Raw genomic sequence first — 23,330 nt, forward strand, 5'->3', positions numbered from 1 at the left:
TGGAATTTCATTGGTTACCTAATTACAGTGAGTGGAGCCAATAACGAATGACATATTGATTCCATCTCTGTCTCAATACGACACGTTCTGCTTTACTACAGAACGCCAATGATCACACACAACATGCATGCTGACGCTGAAACGAGACTAAGAAATCATTTTGAAGAAACTTGTCACTTCTTAAAAATGGCTTCGGCTTATTGGGCGGTAATAAGCAAAAACTCTCATTTTCAGAGCTGAAAATTGGCCTCGGCTTATTCGGCGATTCGGCTTATTAACCGGAAAATACGGTAATTGACACCTAATGAAATACAATTTAGATTTTAGAAAGGTCCTCATACTGATGTCCAAGCCTCAAATGGTACAGCGATTTGTTTGCAGACTCACACCACTAAAACCCGGGTTTCGAAGCCCATGGTAGGCAGAGCACAGATAGCCCATTGTGCAGCTTTGTGCTTAATTCTAAACAAACAAACAAACAAACTGATGTCCAACGAATTTTCAGTCGGAATTTGAAAAGTTTATTACAAAACTATACTGCTTTGAAAATGTAAGTCTTTCTATTCGAAATTTTAAGTAACTTACAAGTTATTGTACCACAAAACATTATGAACTCAAATAATAAATGGGCCATTTATCCCAATCTCATATACACTTTGAAGTACTTTAATTTATAGTTTGTAATTGCAATAATTAACTCACAACTACCGCTACTACCAGCTTTGATCAACATTCGACGTATAATTTTAGCTTTACACATTTCGTGGGCATGAGCGCCAGTTTTAGTACTAATGCAATATTAAACATTACGGATTAAAATCACATTAATTACTTACTTTAGGATCTGGAGACAACTATTGTGATATCAGTCAAGTCCTATTTGTCACCTTCTAACCTCATAATACTACTAGAATTACAAAATATTCCATTCTACTAACAATGACAAGAATATAAACATACGTACGCTTTTTAATTTTCTTAATATGACGAGAATTTTCTTGCAGATTCGCTTGGCACTTTGTTTGGAATTGTAGAGGTCGCTCGATAACACATGTGGCTAACTACCCAGGTCACTGACAATTTGTAAGCAAAATATTGCATTCAATACGTTGGGTCTAAAAAATGTGATGCGGTAAAATTTTTATAGATTCATTGATGTGAAGTGATGCCCCCATGGAAAAAGCCAAACGAACCAGGAAAGAAAATTGACAAGGAGAAAAAATTATCAAAGTAAAACAATTTTAAATTTTATTGTCGTGTACAAGGACATTGTAAATAGTAACCAGTGCAATATTTGTACTTGTAAAAATGTACTGTAACTTGAATTTACCGTAGCTGCTAAGCCTAATGCTAGTCTGTGAGGGTTAATACGAAAACGAGTTAGTTAACCACATAATTAATAATTGTTCATTCTAATTACAGGTAGTGTCTTCAGTATTATGTAAGTATATTTGGACAACATTTTAAAATGAAATTATTAGTATATAACTTATAAGTAGGGACTACATAAATTGTAAATTTACGATTTTTAGACTTTAAAGGCAATGATGAAAAACGTGCATATCCCGTCACTTTGAATTGTGGCTCTATTGTAATTAGAAAAAGGTATTTCTAGTGGTTGAATGAGTCATACAGGTTATTATGGTTTTATTTTTACTGTCACTTGTCCACGTGAAGCAATTTATAAAGCTTCAAGAGCACTTAACAGGGCAAGTAGTTCTCTTTATAACTTAATTGTTTTAGTGACTCTTTATTGCAAGTTTTAAACTATGAAAAACTAGGTTTTATAATATTAACTAGTTTTTTATTAAAACAAATTCAGATACAAGACCAGAAACAGCATGGGTAGATAATTGCACTTTGCAGTCACTTCGGATCTTTTGTTAATTGGTTGATACCTTTACCAAAACCTGATTGGCCAAAATACAGATAACTGTTGCACACTTTGTGAAATTTGATCTACAGCTGACTATAAACCAGATATCAACATACTATAACATTCATTGATTAAGTGTACTGATCTTTTATTAATAAAGTACCATTAATACATGAAAAGAAGGAAATAGCTTGTAAGTTCAAAGTGTGTATGCCAAGATACATGAAAAGAAGGAAATAGCTTGTAAGTTCAAAGTGTGTATGCCGAGATACTTGTTAGAAATGCTTTCAGTGTCAGTGTAGATGTAACGGTTTAGACTTGGATGTCAAAATTACACAAAAAGCAGGTGTGAAAGAGCTGCAAGGTAATTTAAAAGTATGAAGAAAAAGAAAAGGAAGGACTGATTCATCTATTCCACTGGAGAGTGATGAAGATGAAATGTCTAGCAGTACTTCTGAGGATCTCTTGGAGTTTGTGACACTGAATGAATGATGCAGATAATCCAAGAACTGAAGTGTAAAAGCAAGATATTGTGTTATTTCAGCATGGCACAGGAGCAATGCCGATTCAATTTGGTATTGAATCCACAACAACATTAAACTTTCCAAATCAAGAAGCTCGATGAAAAGCATCAAGTTTCAGTTTCAGTTGATTGCTTGCATTCTGCATGGCAGGATTAAGGATTCTTTGTACTACATTACTCCCAGGAGATCCAGATGATCTTATGAATATGACTGGAAATACAATTAAATCTGATGATACAAAACTATTCTCATATGCCAATAATGTGCAACAAGTTTTGCCAGAGAAAGTTATACTTGCACTGATATGCTAGTCAGTGATGCTTAAAGAAATGAAAGATAGATTGAAGAACAAACTTTTGAAATAGCTAGATGAGAATTATCCCACTGATATGAAGGTCACTCTGAAAACAAAAAGCAAGAATGAGAACAAATATTCAATAACATAACATACACATCTTCCAAGTTTACCACTGTGTGCTATGGGAGTCAAAAACTTGCAATAGCATTACTAAATCTGCATATTTTTTTCATAAAACTTTGTGGGAGATTTTTGTTCAACCTGAAAACTCGAAAAGTGAGTTTTAGCTCATTCTAGAATAATGTTATTTATTAAGGGCAGCCATTCAGCACAAATCCTGGGTGTCTGGCCTGTGGAAGCAGTGTTAAAAATTTGCAAACAGTCTAAAAAAAGTTGATTTATTTATATCAACCAATTCTAATTTTAATGTATTTGACCAGAAACTAAAATAAATGGGTATCTGTATTGATGGTGGCACTATTTTTCTCTCACTTTGACTATCTGATTGAGATTTACATTGCTTAGCTTTAGGCCAGACCGTAAAATAACTTATTGTTGCAAGATTCATGGTTAAATTTCAAAATTTCTTAATCAGAATGAAATACAATTGTATTCCTATGAGAATTGATTACATCAGTTAGTTTCATGCAAAGTAATGAATTAATTTTATGAAAATAATCAACTTGTGTGTCCAATTATTACTATCTTCAATATTCATTAATCAAAAATTAATCTTTTTAGAAGCAGTTCACATCTTGTACAGAAAGCTGTCTTCTTTATGTCTGCCTTAGAAATTTCCATGCTACTTGTGAAGTTCTGCTGATTATGTGAGTGACTAAATTTCCTCACACAGGTTGTGTAGTAATGGATTACAGTCATGTTGACTCATTGTTTTTTCAGTCACATTGTGATGCTTTTTGTTTGGTGATATTATTTTGTCTGGTGCACATGAGATGGTGTGTAAGGCAAAGGTGAAACTGTTTCTTCTTTCTGTTTTTTTTATAGTATTCTTTGACTAGTGTATAAAATCTGTTTTTGAAATAACCAAATACTTTGTTGAGGTCAGAAAATGACTAATTTGGGGGTATATTCAGTGGTGATGCACACCAACACACACACATACATCCTAAATAGATCAGATGTATTTAAGTTGGGTCTGGTAAAGGCAAATTCTGGGTATTATTTATCTCATTTTACTGCTTTAATATCATGCTGAAAAGGTGTGGTCAGTTCTTATAAACTTATGAGAAGACAATGCATTAGTATTCAAAATATTAGTCTAACAAGGTATCCAAGGCTACCTTAACTTTTACCAGTGTTTGAAACTGCAGAATTTTCTGTTGACCTTTAAACATGTCTTTAACACTTTGTAATTTCATAATTATCATCAACATTGTCTGTAGGAAAGTAGAAAGATGAAGGGCTTTGTAAAATCATACTTCCATGTGGTAATCTTATAAGTACCACATTAAAGTCAAATTCATAAAGTGTAGTTTTCATCTTAACAGCTGTCACATTTTCTTTATTTTTAATGAACATATATTAGATAATATGTTTTGAATATTTTAAAACTCTAATTATCTTTGTAATGCATAATTTGTTTACTTAATCAATGAAATAGTATGCCATGTTTATTAAAGTTATTGATACAAAGGTTCAAACAAATTGTTGGTAGCAGAAGAGTAATCACACTCTACTCACATCACCTTAGGTAGATCAACAAGTAGGAAGAAAAAGAAGGAAATTGAGGACCTGAACTTGACATTCAAATCTGTAACAACACAGAAAGATGAGAAAGGTAAAATACTACTATTTATATTATGAAATAGGTTTTTTCTGTCACCTTTCCTTGCTTGTGGAGAATGAAGTTAATGTTAGATAACACTGCACAACAAAGTTTTTGCTTCTTGAACACTGTTGGGTGTTCCTTATAGATTTTTGGCTGCTGATCATGAAAATCACATCCAAATTTGCCCATTATGTACAGTTTCATTGAAATCTTCAGTTTTGCTACAATGGGAAAACAATATCAGGGCAACTGGAATTTGTCAGTGCTTGCTGACTATTGTTGGACACTGCAACGTGATGCACCAGACATTGAATACAAACAAAAATCAGGAGCAAAACACTTTTAATTATGTTGAGCTTAATAGCGTATTAGAAACATAAACGCAATTAAATAAGTTATTCCCAGTAAACAGTTAACTGTCTATTTCTCAAAGTTCCTACGTGATGAAGCAAAACCAAAACTGTATTTGTGCATACCCACCAAGTACTTGTCACAATCAGCAAAACCTTTTCAGAAAGCAAAACATTTCACAAAAATTGTTGTGCAGTGTAATTTGTGTTTGGAGTAAAAAGGTTTATTATTTTAATTTTACCTGATACAAATGCTATATTAGACTAGCTTTCCTGTAAGTTATTTCTATGTAATTGAATAGAGAGTGTGAGCAAGAAATTCTTGAATTTGTATATTCCCATTGTTATATGACTTTCAAGTGACATAAGTACGTGATATGTATCTCAGGACAACTGGTTATACTAAAATAAAGCTGAGAACAATGTTTTTACCTTCTTAGGCCATCTCCAGATTAACAAAGGAGTTTGCAACAGTTGTCCTGAGATACATTTTTACTTCAAGTTGGTTTCTCGTCATCACGAAATACGTGATATATTGTTAATCACTTAACCTCTCCCTACATGTTGATATGGCATGTTTTTGTAAACATATAAATACAAAGATTTTTCTTTTTTTCCAGTGTTGCTTTTGCTTGTTTTGAAGTGGTGTAAAATGAGCATGAGAATATGTCAATGTGAGGTTTAATAGTACTAAAAAACATAGGATTTTATAGTTAACTGAAGACTTAAGAATTACTACATAAGTGTTATTAATACAGATTATCTTTGGATACATTAATGATCTGGCTGTCTAAGTAGGTCATAAATGTTTTTAAGATTTTATTTCTTAGAAATAGCAAATAAGTTGAATCTTTCAAACTGAGTTATTCAAGAAAAAGTTAAAATACTTTCCAGAATTATTATGGTTTTTATACCTTATGTATTATATAGAAACTGAAATACATCATGATGTATTCTACCATATTAATATTGCTCTTGATATGTAGTCTTAAATGTGTTTAAAGATGGAACCTCTTTGCTTTCTACTTTTAGAGATACATTTCCCTGACATTGAAATCCTGACATAAGTCAGGAATTTTTTAGCATTAGTCATATATAAAAGAATTTCTAAAGTGTGGAACATCAGGTTTACAATTTTACCCATTTAAGGTTCTAAATATTTATTTTTCTGTATTTTTTTTAAGGTCTGGCACTAAAATTGTATTAATGTATAACTTGTAAATATAAATATTTATTTATCAGTGAGAGTTAAATATTTTCTTTAGGAGTGGTTGGAAAGAAATACAGTTTTATTGCATATGAGTTCTGCAGTTATAACACTTAGCAGAGACATAAGTCAGGTAGATAATTGTGACTAACCAACAATAATTGGCTTTATAAGTACAATGAAATTATTTACATAGCTAAAACTCATTCAAAACAAAAAGCATAAGCTATTATATTACTGTAACTTTATTGAATGTTATTTTTATATATTTTGAAAATAAAAAGCATAAACTATTATATTGCTGTAACTTTATTGAATGTTATTTTTATATATTTTAAAAATGCATGTTGGTACATTTTATTTGTTTTTATAACTTTTAAAAAATTAAAACAACTTATGTAACAAGTGTGTGGTGCAAGTATTGTGTACATATTAACTGAAAGCATGTACATAGCTATCTTTAATATTAAATTAGTTTTCATAATTTTTGTGTGTTTTTCAACAGTCAGGTTACTGATATTCTTAGGGTGAATAAAAATAAGTGATAAAAGTCTGCTTTATGTAAATCACACACCACAGCATTAAAGTGTTTTATCTTGTTACTCTCAACATGGCTACAGTTTAGTTACATTCATCTCTTGCAAAAAGGTTGTTGTTGTTGTTTTTGAATTAAGCACAAAGCTACACAATGGGCTATCTGTGCTCTACCCACCACGGGTATCGAAACCTGGTTTCTAGCGTTGTAAGTCCGCAGACATACAGCTGAGCCACTGGGAGGTGAGCAAAAGGGTGATATAACTATTTTAATTTCAGGAACTGATCCTAAATCTGTACTGTGTGTTTTTTATAAGTAAGGACAGTGTAAGAAAAGTGACAAATGCAAGTTTTCCCACAATGATGTTGAAAGTAAGAGTGAAAAGAAGAGTATTTACGTAGGTTTGAGAGGTGAAGGTAATGTAGTTTATTTTTTTATCTATGCATCTTTTATCTACTAAAAACATAAAGTATAAAGGTCTTTTAAATCAAATGTATGGTTTTCTGTGTTTGCTTTATTAGTGATAAACTACTGAAGTATTTTAAGAGTTTAAATGGCAATCTTCAGTTGTACCTTTTAGAAAATTAATGTAGATAAATCTAATTCTGTTAAGGGTTTATATCTTTTTTCTCAGCCCTTGAATAGCGGACAGGTACCAGAATACTGGAAGGTACCTAATGTAACTGTCTTTTCAAAGCAAGTGATAAAGATTATCCCAGTAGTTACCCTATTAGTCTTACATCAGCTGTCAGGACATTTTGGGATGTCTGTTAGATGTTTTACAAAGCCATTTAACAAATTTTAGATTTTTATAGAATAGTCAAGATTGTTTTAATGAGGAAAAATCTTGTCTAACAAATCTTTTGGCATATATAAAAATAATGCATGTGGGTTATCATAACTTGAATTTTTAGTATGATTTGAATGGGAATAACCTTAACAGTGTTAAGAAAGAAAAAGATATTGGTGTAACAGTTGATCAGTCTCTAAAATCAATCCAACTAACGTGCTATTGCAGATGGTAGGACAAATAGGATTTTTGGAAAGGGTTACTAGAATGGTGCCTAGGATAAAAGGGTTGTCATGTGAGGAAAGGTTGAAATTTCTCAAATTGTTTTCCTGTGAAAAAAGAAGAGTTAGTGGGGATCTCAATGAGGTGTTTATGAGTGTAAAGAAAATTGAAAGTGTTGATGTATCTTTTTTTCTCATATCTAACAGAGAGAATAGTAAGTCTAGGAGACAAATATATAAATTTTGGCAGGGTTAGAGCCATCTTCAGCTGAAACAGTTTTATTTTTTTACAGGTGTTTAGCCTTTAGAAAGGATTGGATTTGACTGTTGTAAAGGCAGTAAATTTGAATTTAACAAAAATTTGGTTAGGGTATGAAACAAAGAGCTTGCTCTAAGAGTTATTTAATTTAGTTTAGAGGGTGGAACATCCAAGATGGACCAACAGATCGTATGTTTTTCCAAAACATTATTTTGTGTTTTTAAAATTAGCATGACTGTTGTTGAGATAGAATAATTATCAGTTCCAAGTGTATTATCTTAAGAAATGTATGTTAAAATTTGTAATTATAAATATTATTGTACAATATGGTATGGTTAAGAGTCTTCTATTGTAGAGCCAAATCAGTTAGGTGCCTCTGTAGATGGAAAAATAATTAAAGATTTATTTGATATTGTAATTAATAATTGCAGAAGAAAACTGCTATGCAGCTTTAGAGAAAACTGAATGCTGATCTCACATTTCTTAAAACTAAACTTGTTTGTATAATTTAATAGTGTAATTCTTTTTTAAATATTGTTTGGAAAACTTGACTATTAATTATCCTCTTTGAATATGAATTGTTCTTATTGACATTATCTAGTTTGATCCATCATTGTTACTTCTTGAGTTTAAAATTACAGACAGTTCATGGCCTGTAACCTTCATTCAATACCAAGTCATTGAGTTTGTAGCATGTATTCAGTCTTTCCATTAAATCTATTTGTCTCAAATTTATACAATAGTTTCAAGGTAACTGTCTTTTAAAACCTTAAGGAACCACAATAAGCTGGAAAAAAATTGGTAATTTCTGAAAAAAGTCTTTTGCAGACAATGGTCTTCCATTACAATAAAAAATTACTTGATCATAGGTGGATATAATTTTCTTTCAAACTTGCCTTAATTTTGTCAAAGTTGTCAACAATGCCAACTTTTGTGAAATATGACTTTAATATATTATGTGACCTAGATACATAACTGCAAATATTGAATCTGTTGAGAACTCTTGATTTTGTGCTTTATCTATTTAAAACTTTTTTTTGAAATGATTTTGATTTGTATCATTATGAACATTTACGACATAAAACCAACTGGAAGAGGTGTTTACCCACATTATATCTGATAAAAAAAATAGCAGTTACATTTTCTTGCTCATGTTCTAATCAGTTGAAAGTTTACATATGATGAAACCTGTTTTGTTTCTGGTGTTGGAAGAGAAATATATATATTAGTTTGCTATAACTTAAAAAACAAGACAAAAACAAAAATAAACAAAGTATTTGGTTTAATGTTTTTTGTTTCAGATGGTTTTTTAAGTTATAATGATCTAACATAATTAGTCAGAGCTCTGGAGTTGCTATTTTTTAATGCAGTCCTTTGTGATTTTGTTTGCTTTTGCTTATCACTGTTAGTTTTTTCTAATAGATACAAAAAATCTGTGTCTAGCTTGTTTGTTACAGTTTTATTGTATTCTGTATATTTGTATATAGTAATCATTCTTTTATAAAATAATGCATTTTTATTGGAATATTGTATATTTGACTTTATAGAATTTCTAAACTCTTCGTTAAATTGGGACATTTGTTATTTAAAGTTGTCATGTGAGTAATGTTTTTCAAGCTTGAAATATGTGGTTTGTCAGTAATGTTACACTTGTATGTTGTATATTTCATGAGGTTTTTAAAAAGTTGCTTTATTCTTACATTACTTGAGTGATAAATTTATTACATGTTAAAAAATTTGAAAGTATTAACTTAAGTGGAGTTTCAGGTCATTTTAAATGAATTTCTCTAGAAGCTGCTTCTGAGGAACTTTTCTTTAAACAAAGATTCCCATTATTCATTGGTAATAATCATTCCCAACAATCGTTCTAATGTTCACTGTGCCTACAAATAAGTATTTCTATATTTATGAAAATGAGTAGTTGTTGTAGTTAATAATTTACTTGACAAATTAATGTTTTCTACTTTCATTTTCCAATATGTGGTATATTTAGTTTAGAAATTCTATACATATTATTCCTTCCTAGTTGGTGGCTTTCCAGAGAATGTTTAGATAATGAAGGTATGCTACATTATTATTTTTCAAATAAAGTACGCAAAACATTTTTATCTTCTTTCAAAATCTTGGTTTGGTTTTTGTTAAGAGAACTTATTTGTTGACATCTTTCTTCCTAAGTGATGTGAACACTTACTGAATATTGTAAAAAAAAAAATTGTTTTACAAGAAATGAATAATCTCTAGAAGATACTTTTATTTATTACTGACTTTGGTGGATAAGCTTTACAAAGTGATAGTATCAAACATCACCAAAGTGAATCAATAAACATTTTCTGAACATAGTTAACTCAGGTTTATTTCTATATATTTTGGAAAACTTTATCTTACTATGAAACAATTAAGTTTAATTCTTTTCTCTTGATAAAAGTAAAGGCAAAGCTATTTGCAAGATAAATCTATATTAGGTTTAGACCATAAATAAAACAGTAAAGATGATAGTAAACATTAAGTCTACAACAGTGACATCTTCAAATCTCTCATATTTTGCCAGCATTTAATTATTTTTAGATGATTAATTTTCTGTCAATATTTTCTAGTGGTTATATCTATTAAACATTTCTTTAGCATTACTATCATCGTACAATTATGTATGATACTATGTTTGTTGTCCCCAGATGTGGCAGTGTTAGTTCACAAACTTAAAGTGCAAATTCTGTTGTTCAGTTCCCTGTATTAGACACAGCAGATAGCTTTGCTTTAAAACAAATAATGTATTGACTCAATGGTTCGTTGTGATTCTGTATTAAACATTTACTTAATATTTAAGTAATCATGGCAGCAACATTATTTTAATTTTATTTATACAGTTCATTGAATATCTTTCATTCCAAAAAATAAAAGCTGTTAAAATTTTATCATAATGAAAGCTTAGTATATGTTAACAAAAGTAATTTAAGCTCAAAAAGTAAAATTTCTCTCTGAGAATTCTAACATTTTATTAATTTTCTTTTAACAACACAAAACATAAATACTCCACACTATGTCCGTCCACACATTTTAAGATATGGTTTTGCTTTTTTGCAAAATTTCTTTAATACTAATGGTTTCAATAATTGAAAATCAATAAACATTTTTAAACTTCCATTCACTCCACTTGTATTACTGCTTAAATATAAAGGAACATGTGTAATTATTATGGAATAGACCACTGTGTAGTTTTGTACAAGTGGTATACAAGTAAAATTGTTAAATAACTTTGGTGGAGCAGTGTAGAAGTAACATTATTAAATAACTTAGATCCAGGGAAACGCAAGCAACATTGGTAGATATTTAAATCTAGCTGTATACAAGTGAAATTATTAGATACTTATTTGTTTTTATTTCCTGCTAAGCTACACAACGTCAATCCATCCCTAATTTAGCAGTGTAAAGCAAGAAGAGAGTTATTCAGGAGTCTGTCTAGTAGAGTTCACATGTTTGAATAGAGGTGTAGGAATTGAGTTTGATGATCATGAGACTCTATATGCTTTCATTTGTAGTTGCTGTACTTTGTTGATGCATTTATCCATGTTATTCAGGCATATTTTATAAGTAATCTTATGTATGTTCTGTAAATTTTAATGTTTTCTGGTTGTTTGTTACCAGTGAAGCTCCTAAGGTAACATGCTCCTTTCCAAATTCTTGTTTGTATGCTATTAATGTGTGGCATCCAGTTCAGTTTTGAGTCAAATGAAATACTTAAGAATTTTTTCTGATATTGCTACCTGTAAGAGAGTACCAGCTAGATATAATTGTGCTATTAATTTGAATTTTCTCTACAATTATGTGAATAATATGACTTGTGTTTCATGTGCAATTATTTTAATTCTCCATTTACTATGTTACAATTCTACTCTGTTTAGTAGAGGTTGTATGTTACTGTTGCTGGGTTTTCAGCATTCTCCCAGATTGCAACAACATGTATGAATTGTGAACAAAATGTGTGTTTTTTCTCTTTGAGAAGCTTGTTGCTAACATACTCTTTAGCAACACATTCTTAGTAACTCAACTTGTAACTATTCACTGCTACTAATGTGCCTTCTGGAACTAGTTTATGGAACCATGGCTCACATGACCTCCCAAACTCCCTGATGTAAGAGGTCACATTAGTTGTGTGACCAGTTTAAAAAAAATTACAACTCGGGTGTTTTGTGAAAAAGGTTTTTCACTTCTTTATGTAGTAGATAAGGAGATGTTTTACCTGATATGAACTTAAGGTAGAAATTGTGTTAAAGGGTAGAAAAACAGGTACCTTATAAGCACAAAAACACCACTACACAAAATTCCATGTCTCTCTATGTTTATACATACATATATTTAAACATTACATAAAGTTGGATACAGGAAATGTATATGTACTTCTTAACTCTGAAAAATATATGGGCAGTAAATGTAAAACTAAATTTCAAGATTAACAAATGCTTGAGGCAGCAAACAGTAGCTGTAATGTTAACATATCAATCACTGTCGATCTTCTTGAATCTGTTTCTACCATTGCCATTCAATAATATTCATGAAAAATGCATTACTACCTCTTTTGTCAAAACCTAACAGTGATTCAACATTTAATTTGTTGTCCAGAGAATTGTAGTTTGTATAGCAACACTAACACATTTCTTTTTATCTATATTTACTGTTATTTAGATAAACCAGTTCACTGTCAAAGATTCTTCCTGGTTCTGTTTAATTAATGCAGCGTCCAAAATTCCAAAACAAAGAAACAAACCAATCTATGAGAAAATATTTTGTTTGTTTTGGAATTTCTCACAAAGCTACTCATAGGCTATCTGTGCTAGCCGTCCCTAATTTAGCAGTGTAAGACTAGAGGGAAGGCAGCTAGTCATCACCACCCACCGCCGCCAACTCTTAGGCTACTCTTTTACCAACTAATAGTGGGATAGGTGTTCAGATTCGTATACTAGAGTCATGTATATATTTGTATGGCTGTTATAATTGTGGTAAACTTTATATCCATAGCTTATAAAACACCCACAGATAAAGTATTTATACATCTTTGTAAAACAGACATGATCTGGCAGACACCTAGAAATTTCTGGAAGAAAACAGTAGCGTAGGTTTTGTAATGTACTTTGTTTTCTATTGAATATTTTTTTAATTTCCCTTAAAGCTACTCGATTGCTATCTGCGCTAGACGTCCCTAATTTAGCAGTGTAGGACTAGAAGGAAGATAGCTAGTCATCACCACCCACCGCCAACTCTTGGGCTACTCTTTTACCAAGGAATAGTGGGATTGACCATCACATTATAATGTCCCCATGGCTGGGAGGGCGAGCATGTTTGGTGCGACCCTCAGATTACGAGTCGCACGCCTTAACACGCTTGGCCATGCCGGGCCGAAAGCTTCAAAGAAAAATGTAAAATATTTCCATTTTTCAATTGTCTAGTATTAAAAGTACAGGCAAAATCTTTTGATATTTCAGTGAAAAAAAATTATACATTATTTATTTTGTCTGCAGACTGCCTTTTCGTCCCTTTTATCAAATTTACGTCAATTACAAAACTTCAAATTCAAAACAAGTATCCAAAGTATGGAATTAAAACCTATCCCAACTTCAGTTACTTCTGTTCGACAAAAGATCCATAATAAAGGTTTCTCAAGCAATTTCAATTCAAAATCGCAGAAAAGAAATCTTCAAAGAATAATTTCATATCAATACATTTCTTTCAAAGCCCCAACTTTTACTTTTTAAGAACTAGACCTCTTGCTTCTTTTCAAGCATTAAACAAAGTCAGGTGTTTTAGCCAAAAATGAAGCAGTTAGTTTATCTTTATGAAAGCAAACTGAACCTGAGTTTTGTTTCAACCTTTTACTTAATTAATCTACATGTCGTGATGATGACAATAAGTATATACTTGTACAGGCCGTGTACAACTTCCAGTATCATATCCACCACGATGAAATAAATCAAACAGTAGTTTCAAATAATTTAATGGAGAACAATCGTTACAGCTACATCTCCTTTCTGGCTGTTATATAAAACCTCATTACGTCTAAAACATCTAAATAACTGGTGTAATAGATTTAGAGGTAAAGCAACATTATCATCAGTTAACAACAATTTCCAACAGTTATTTAAGAAAACGAAAAAAGCCACGTTTAATTTAATTGAAAACCCAATATATACTCGGAATATTCATCGGATAAAAGCGACTGATCATGTAGTAATAGTAAATATATATTTTGAACCCTTTCCTTGTCACAGTAAAGAAAGACTAAATGAGCCTAATATTTCAAGCCATAGTTATACAGAAACATCAGAAAATTCTAGGTATTTGAAAACTAACAGACATCTTATATTCTGTACACCTAACCAGGTTATTATCAAACCAGTGCTACTTATAAAGGATCAAAACGTAGAAAGCAAATCATATTTATTGCAGGCCTAAAATATTGAATACGAAGGAAAATCTTGTTCAGCATCTCGTTGCGATCGAGCAGATATGTTTCTTTAATAAATGTATCTCAGATAAAACAAAAATTATGAAAAGTCTTCACATATTTTTCCAAAGAAATGCATCTCTGTTTCATAATTTATTAAATATGTTTACTCTTTGTTATTTCCAATTGTTCACAGATATACACTGCTGGCCAAAATCTTAAGGCCAATGAACATAAAGAAAAAATATGCATTTTGCGTTGTTAGACTCAACCACGTATTTGAGTAGAGCTTCAAAAGATGAAAATAAAAAAAAGGGAAAATAAAGAACTTTTTAGCATTTAATAGGGAAAATGTGAACAAAATGAAATTAGCCTAAATACTAGCTGGTCAAAAGTTTTAAGAATATACTGAAACGAAGCATTAATCGGTAAACACGTAACGAAATTCAGTCATTTGTGTTCAAGCATTAGCATTCTCAGCATCTAATACTAATATCTCCTGCATTATATTGGGTAAAAACATGGCAAAGGCTATAAAGGTGATAAAGTTTGAACATGACAGGATTGTCGAACTGCAAAAGCAAGGTCTCTATCAATGTGCCATCACTGATAAGATTGGGTATAGTTAAACTGCTGTTACAAATTTCTTAAAATACGCTGAGGGATACGGAACGATAATTTAAAGTGATCGGCCCAAGAAAATTTCGTTGGCATTGAGCAGGAGGATTCGATGGGTTGTACAGCAAAACATCAGCCAAGTGTCGAACCAGATTAAGGCCCTTACTGATGCAGAATGCAGCTCAAGAACAATAAGACAACATCTATGAGAGAAATGTTTTAAAAACTTTAAACGTCTTCAACGGCCACGCCTCCTTCCACACTATGAAACACATCGGTTAAACTTTGCTGAGAAGCACCAACACGGGACGTAGAAAAGTGGACGAAGGTTTTGTTCTCTGATGAGAAAAATTTTAACCTTGATGGCCCAGATGGGTTTCAACGTAATTGGCACGATAAGGATATCCCACTAGAGACATTTTCTACATGACACAGTGGAGGAGGTTCCATCATGATCTCGGTGCTTTCTCCTTCCATAGAACAATGGAGATTCAGGTTATACAGGGCGTCAAACAGCAGCTTGCCACATTGGCATGTTTGAGGGAGCATCCTTATTGACTGAATGCCCTCGCTGTGTGGAAACGATTGGATCTTTCAGCAGGACAACGTTAAAATACACAATACTCGCAGGAGAAAGGACTTTTCATGGCGAATAACGTGTTTCTTTTGGACCATCCAGCGTGTTCGCCCGAACTGAACCCCATTGAAAATGTTGGGGGGTGGATGGCAAGGGAAGTCTATAGAAATGATGGACGTCAATTCCAAACAGTGCATGATCTTCGTGAAGCCATCTTCACCACTTGGAATAACATTCGAGCCAGCCTTCTGCAAATGCTTATATCGACCATGCCGAGGCGAATGTTTGAAGTTATTCGCAATGACGACCGTGCAACTCTACTGAGACCTCTTGTTGGGCATTTAGGGTTAGGTCATACGATGTTTATATTATTTCAAGGTTTAATGTCAGTGCTCAAGTTGTTAGAGAGGCTAAAAAATTTTGTTAGAAATTTCTGGCATAAAATGGTATGTCGGTAGAAGAGCTAGGGATTAAGATAATATATTGTAAGGTTCTGACCTTTAATAAAAGTAAGGTAACTGTTAATTTTAAATTACAATAATAAATGTTGTGAACTGATGATGATGTCATACCAAAGGTTGATACGATGTAATTATTAAAATTCATAATCTACCTTGTGTAGAAGTTGTTATTGTATTTTGAATTTAATTATTTAGTATAGCATATTCATTACTAGATGTGAAAGTTAGTTTAGATGCTATTTAATTATGTATAAATCAGCATTTTCATTTTTCATAACACAGATAGCCCTCCAGTAGCTTTGTGCGAAATTAAAGCACAAACAAAACAAAACTTTGCTCCTTTTCCGCTATGCTAGTTAAACGCTACCTGTCATATATTATCTTTATTTTCAACACCTTCTAGAGTTGTTCTCACTTATCATTTTTCTTTTGGGCCCTTAATTCTTGTATTTTTGAATCAAGGAGAGAAATTTGGTAAATATATTTTACGTGACCCTCAAATAACCATACCAAATTTAGTCGATATCTATGCCACCATATAAATATTCAAGCACGTTTAATTTATTTGACGAACATCAACTATCGTTTTTCCCTATGCACTATTTCAGCCATTTTTTATTCTATATACAGTTACTATGGTAACTTGTGAATTAAAGTATAGAAGAATATGTAAACATCATTACGTCTGCTATACCAAAAGTTATCGAGGTCTTTCGTGTAATACCAGAACTATACAGTTTGACTAGATACGGCAGATCTTGTAGTTGTTGAAACACTATTCATACTGTTTGAACAATAATTATTTTAGTGTGAATCGTGATCTTTATTAACTTTATTTAATTTATTATCCATTAACCTTAAGGTACCGATTTATCAATATAACACTGTTTATTTAAATAAATATTGTTCTTCTCTCATACACTTCACTTTTGTTAAATGTACTACGACAAATTGATTATTTGTAATTGTTGCTTCTATTTCAGTGACTTTGTCCCTATAACAACTCAAAGGGCAAAATGTCATCACTCAAAAAGCAGATCAAGGATGGTCTCCTAAATTCCTTCAGCCATAAACATGTATGACGTATATAAAGAGGAGAACAATCAAAGAAGATCCGATCATCCAAACTAACTCCGGGTGTCACAATTCGTAAGTTCCATATTTTATGGTTTAAATAGGATAGCAAATTTTAATATTGCAAGTACTCAAAGTAATCATTGCATTATAAAAAGCAAGTTTTAATACGTGATCTGACTGGCAGCTGCCGGCTTCATCTTTCTTTGTTCTGTCTAGTGAAGTTATAGAAGTAGGTAAACGGCTTATTTTTCTCAGCTCTTCCATGTTGTCAGGCCTCCACGTACATCTGACTAACTTCGTCTTCACACTGCCCAACTAGGCTTTCTATTTGATTACTGACCAGAAAGGTACTTTAAGAATAAAGTCTGAAACTCAACATGTATTCATAAGATCTTAAATTTCCACTTAGTTTAAAAAAAATAACAAATTGTAAACATGCCATTAAACAAGAGGACTTCTGTTTGATGGTTTACTCAGTTTTAACCTTGTCAAACAATATCGACAAACATGGTGAGGTTGTAGTTTAAACACATCCAATTAATCTTCTTTCATTGCGAGAAAATGTTTGAGAATTTTGAGTTTGGCTCAATTTTCATAGTTATCCTTTTTTTGTTATCCTTCATTTTGTTTCTATATGTTCTTGAAACAAAACACGTTAGAGGATCCTTTACCAATCATCTAGTTTATTAATATCTTTCGTGAGTGCAAATCTAACCAAAGATGGAAGTATTATGTGTTCAATTAATTATTTTCATGTTTATTCATTATAGGAAAAACAAAGTTATCATGGTTATTTTTATAGCATAATCCTGCAGAAAATACGGTAACTGTTAATTACAATAACAACAATTTAGAACTAATGATGATGCCTCACCAACGGTCGCGCGTGTGTTTTCTCATAACAAAGCCACATCGGGCTCTCTGCTGAGTCCACCGAGGGAATGAAACCCCTAATTTTAGCGTTGTAAATTCATAGACATACCGCTGTACTAGCGTGTAGCACCATGAAAGGTCGCAACGATTTCTTCATCAAAAATCAGAATTTACTTCATTGTGAAGTTGCATGTTATTGTATTTTTTAATTTAATTATTTAGTTTAGAAGATTCCTTACTAGATGTCAAGGTAAAACTAGTTCAGTCGCTATTTAATTTTTGTAGAAATCAGCATTTTTTATTTTATTTTATTTCAGGGGAAAGTAAAAATTATCCAAATAATTGATTTCTTTTGAAATCATATATAGATGTTTTTTTTTCATCGTAACTAAAACGATTTTATCTTAACGTTTTTAAATTTTACTTTATTAGTTTTACTCTTTTGAGGTTTGAAAAATAAAGTTTGTATAATTGTCATGGTGGCCAGAGTGCAGACAAACACTTGGTAAGACTAAACACACACACAGTGATTTACACCAAATTGTCGTAACAGATTAATTAATTAATTAAATTAAGGAAGTTAGTTACTGAATATCATCCACCACCAACTCATTGCTGACAGAATAAGTAGTATTTGACTGTCACTTTTAAAGCATAACCAGATTGGGAAATCCTACTTATAGAAAATGATAAAGAGTATTAAGAAAAAAAACAGCAGTTTAACCAACCGTAAATGTCGAATCATTAACGACAATAAGAAAATTTAATAGAAGAAGGATTTTAATTGGTTTACGCAATCTAAATCTTAGAGCATTTTGTCTCCTTCTAGAGACAATATTTTTTTCAAGCTATTTTGTATTCTTGTCTAACCTCACCAACATCGTTCAACAAAGCAACTTAGATATTATTAGATAAATTTTAGTCAGGTAGATAGACGCACTAACAAAGAAAAATCACTACAAAGATCTTACGATTCAGGTATATATATTATATTAATAGTTTCAGGAGTGTTCGTAACAAGAATGCGAGATTATCAAACATTGATTTCACTCGCTCGGATTCTTGATCCTGGTGATGAAATTTTAGAGATAGATGGAGTCAGTGTGAAAGAAAAAAACATCATGAAAATAAACAACTTAATAATGAAAAAGAATAAAATACGGTTGACAACTCTACCTTGTGTCAATCGGAAAGATAAGTGAAAATATATATAATAACTTTTGATGACGAGAAACGCACTTGAAATAAAAAATGTATCTCTGAACAGCTGGTATGGGTATTAACACTTTTATTGATAAGCAGAAAATAACGTTTCGACCTTCCTAGGTCATCTTCAGGTTTACAAAGTGAGTTTGCAACTAATTGTTGCTAGACACGTCTTAGAGATGAGAGTATAAATGAGTATGGGATTGATGCACACCCCAAGCAACCAATTTACAACCCTTATGTAATTAACTTCCACCAAAACTAACTTTATGTTCAATAACAAGAACTACCATCAAATAAATGGCTTAAGTATGGGAATTCCGTGTTAACAGTTCTAGACAACATTTTTATGACACAAATTGAATCACAAGTGATGAATTCAGCCTTACACCAACCACTATGCTAATACAGGTATGTTGATGATACCATTGCTGGATTCATATCCACAGAACACACACTAAGTTCTTCAATAACGTTAACTCGATACACTCCAACATTAAGTTCATCCGTGAACAGGAAAAAACTAACCAAATCATAACTAAAACTGACACACAATTCAAGACCAATCCACAGAAAAATCATCCATACTGGATTATACATTCCTGGGACTCAAAAATGAAACAAAACAGAAACTCAATATATTAAGAAACTAAATAAGCATAGCCACAAAAATATGCTCATCCGATACAATTAACAAAATAAAAGCACTTCATCACCATCAAACAATATTCTCAAAAAAACGTGGAAAAAAATACACACACACACACCTATACCAACAACAAACAAACAAACAACAATAAATCCCAAGATACAACAAGCTACAAAACCATATATTGCTGCATACCATATGTTCCCCGACATCAAAAAAATAACCAACATTTGGAAAAAAACTGATAACAAAACACAACATTCTAGTAAACACTAAATTTATTCGAAAACCAGGTGCAAAACTAAAGTCCATACTATGTAAAAACACCAACACCAACATAATTTATCAAATACAATCCAACAACTACCACGACTTCTATATTGGAGAAACAAACAGAAAAATGGAAACTAGATTCAAAGAAGAACAAAAAAAACACCTTCATATGTTTTTGAACACTGCAAATCAAATATACACAACAAACCATAGAAAACTCCCAGATACTAAGTAGGGAAACAAATATAAATAAAAACAAATGCAAAATAAAAAAACCCTACTGATACAAAATCTAAAACCAAAATTAAACTAATGTAAACGAACTCCTTCATACCTATATATCAATCAATCACCTAACATCCAATTGCATTGCCCTCTACAATCCCGTATTCGTTTATACTCTCGTCCCTGTGGCACGTTTCTTTCAACAATGAGTTACAAACTCTTTTTGTCAACCTGAAGATGACTAAAAAAGGTCTAAATGTTGTTCTCTGCTTATCAATAAATGTGTTAATACCCATACCAGCCGTTCTGAGATACATACATAAGAACTATGAATGACATTTTTTGTAAATAGTATTTATCTATGTATTTATATATACTATGTTTTAGATTAATATTGTAAAATAATAAATTAAGAAAAGTTTAAATTGTATTTTTTATATTGTAATAAATGTATTGTACAAAATTTTGTGTTGGATTTTATAATAACTTTCTTGTCTTTTGAAGGGATGTTCAACGAATTAGAGAAGAGGAAAGACCGAGAGATCAATTGTCAGAATTCTAATACCAGGGAAATTTATGATTTTTTAAATACTTATTTTTAAGAACAAGAACTTAAAACTAATACAATATTAAAATTGTGTTCGCTAACTATGTTTTTATACCAAGTTTATTTGTGTATATTGATAATGAAGTCGTTGATTTAAAATTTAAACATAACTGTAAAACATTGTGACATGTACACCTTGAGTTACAAGATGTAAAAGGGCTAACAAAGTAGATACCTTTAAACACAATCGCCACAAAAGTATTACATTTGAACACGTTCTCCAAGAACATTCAATAATAATATTAGAAAATTTACTTTAATTATCACAATTTTTTGGTTGTCAGGAGGTAGTTCAAATTGACCAACGTTGTATAGAGAAAATAATAGATAAAATATAGTTTTGCAAAAAACAAACAGTTGTATTTAAGAGGTTTTGGAGATAAAGTAAAATAAAAGTTGAGATTTTCAGATGAAGAAGATTATTTTTAATCCTAACATTCACATCACTTTCCACACAGCCTAGTGACAAAAGTACTCAATATATTCACAGAAATATTGTTTTTTAGTTTATTACAAATATGTTACTAAAATATTTTCTTTTTTTATGTGAAACACTTATAATGTTTACTGAAAGTCTGTTAAGTTTCTTGAAGATATATTTACTGCATTAACAGTTAGTAGTATCAAAACTATAAACAAATAAACACAAAGATGTAATGTGGAAAGTCAACCAAACCCATGTTGAGATAGCTAAATCTATACATGTTTTTCGTTTACAATAGCCAAGAGAAAATTGTATTTTGTGTGTTAACCACTATAATGAAACTGGTTAAATATCTGATCTATAAATTAGTGCACCATGTCTTGCATCACTTGATTATCTGTACTCTAAAATACTGCGAAGAAGTGGTTAAATATCTGAAGTATCAATTAGGGTTCCATAACTTCAACTTGTATATATTGTTAACACTTAAGTAATTCAAGTTTAAAACCAGTTCCATTAATCAAATATTAGCTTCAGCACATACGTTAAGTGGGAATTGTTGTGAAGGATACTACAAGTTTTAAGTCTTTCACTCTATGTAAAAATACTGTATAAACACTAGTAATGTTAACATTCAACAAGTGTGGAGCTTCTGAAAAAAATGAGAAGTGTTCTTCAAAAAGTAAACATTTAGTAACATACATGGTGAACACAGTATGGTTGAAATACTATTATGATATATTCATCTAATTCTTGAAACTAGATACAGCATGTAGTGTTTAAAAATGTAACAGACCTATTCCTAATGTCTTATGGTAAGTATAATTAATTATAATCACACATTGCTAGCATTTACATCATAACAACCAGAGTAAACCTGATATTGAGTTAGTTAGTTAATATTGACAATGAAAGAAATAATTACTTTATAAGAGAGTAGATGACTTTTAATAAAACTGTCATACGATCGGTTGACAAGACTGACATTTAAGAATTTTAATACTTCAGAGAACAGCATGATAGAAAACTGGTGGTAAATAAGGTATAAAATATTGACACAAACCTGTTACTCAATCAAGCAAAAAGAGTGACAAAAATTTAATACTGTATCAATAGACAAAACTGATAGAGTAACTGGTAAAAAGATTGATAAAGAAAACTGGTTCACAGTTGGAACAAGTGTGCCAATAAACAACTCAAGTACTTTAGAAGACAGTGTGGTTTAAATTAAAGAAATCTGGTTCTGAATCAGGTGAGAAAAACTACTGTCAGTCACCTGAAGTTGGTCTTTCCAGTCCTGGATCCGAGTTATTTGACGTTATGGCCATTTTCAAAAAGGAAAGTAATAAAAAGGTTTTAAAAAACGTGCAGCCAGTATGGCTAACGGGTAGTTCAAACAGCAGCATCAGTCACCTTTCTAGTTATTTAACTTTATGGCCATTTTCTAATTTCAAATCGAGCTAGATGGACTTTGATTCTTAAAAGAGAATCACATTAAAAAAGGTCTAATGTATACATTTAAAAGATTAATGGCCTTTAAAAAACTAAAAACATTACCAAGATGGACAGTGTTACCATCACCAATAACTCTGTCTAACGTTATGGACAAACCTCAGGACAGAACATGTTTAAAATGGTGCCGTCGTTGTGAGTCGTAACGACGGCAAGAAAGTAAAATGTGGCTTATTGTGACCTGAGAGTTACACAGACTACACACTAGTGCAACAGTTCCAGATAAAAGAAAACGATGAATTAAAAACTGTAACCAATCCAACATTGCTATTGGTTGACCCTAGCCCAAGTGGACCAGCCGATTGGCTCAAGGGGAGCCACCTCAAAGCCGAACGTCTCCAGAATTTCAAGGCCAAAGTTGGGTGTTAGGATTGAACTCTTAAACCACCAGGATCCTCTCCTCCCATCCACGGGTCGCCACGGACGGCAAACACGTGAGCAGATGTTTAGATCCCAAATGAGATAAACTGAAAGAACAGAACCTTTCCTGGGAGGTCCCCTCACCACGTACAGGGGACTGACAAAGAAAGCAGGTACTACATT

At 31.6% G+C, this 23,330-nt stretch overlaps 1 protein-coding gene and 1 long non-coding RNA gene across 4 annotated transcripts in view; both read left to right on the forward strand.

Annotated features, from left to right (window-relative positions):
• The window catches only part of LOC143238019 (cell adhesion molecule Dscam1-like), a 257,713-nt gene that overhangs the window by 202,970 nt on the left and 31,413 nt on the right, over positions 1–23,330 (forward strand). The window lies entirely within an intron of this gene.
• Positions 1,043–21,259, forward strand: LOC143238681 (uncharacterized). Its single transcript, XR_013020713.1, has 4 exons — positions 1,043–1,230; positions 4,410–4,496; positions 16,925–17,090; positions 20,749–21,259. It is a non-coding gene; the product is annotated as an uncharacterized LOC143238681 (long non-coding RNA).

Source organism: Tachypleus tridentatus, chromosome 13 (genome assembly GCF_004210375.1).
Source record: "Tachypleus tridentatus isolate NWPU-2018 chromosome 13, ASM421037v1, whole genome shotgun sequence".
Taxonomy (NCBI): Eukaryota; Metazoa; Arthropoda; class Merostomata; order Xiphosura; family Limulidae; genus Tachypleus; species Tachypleus tridentatus.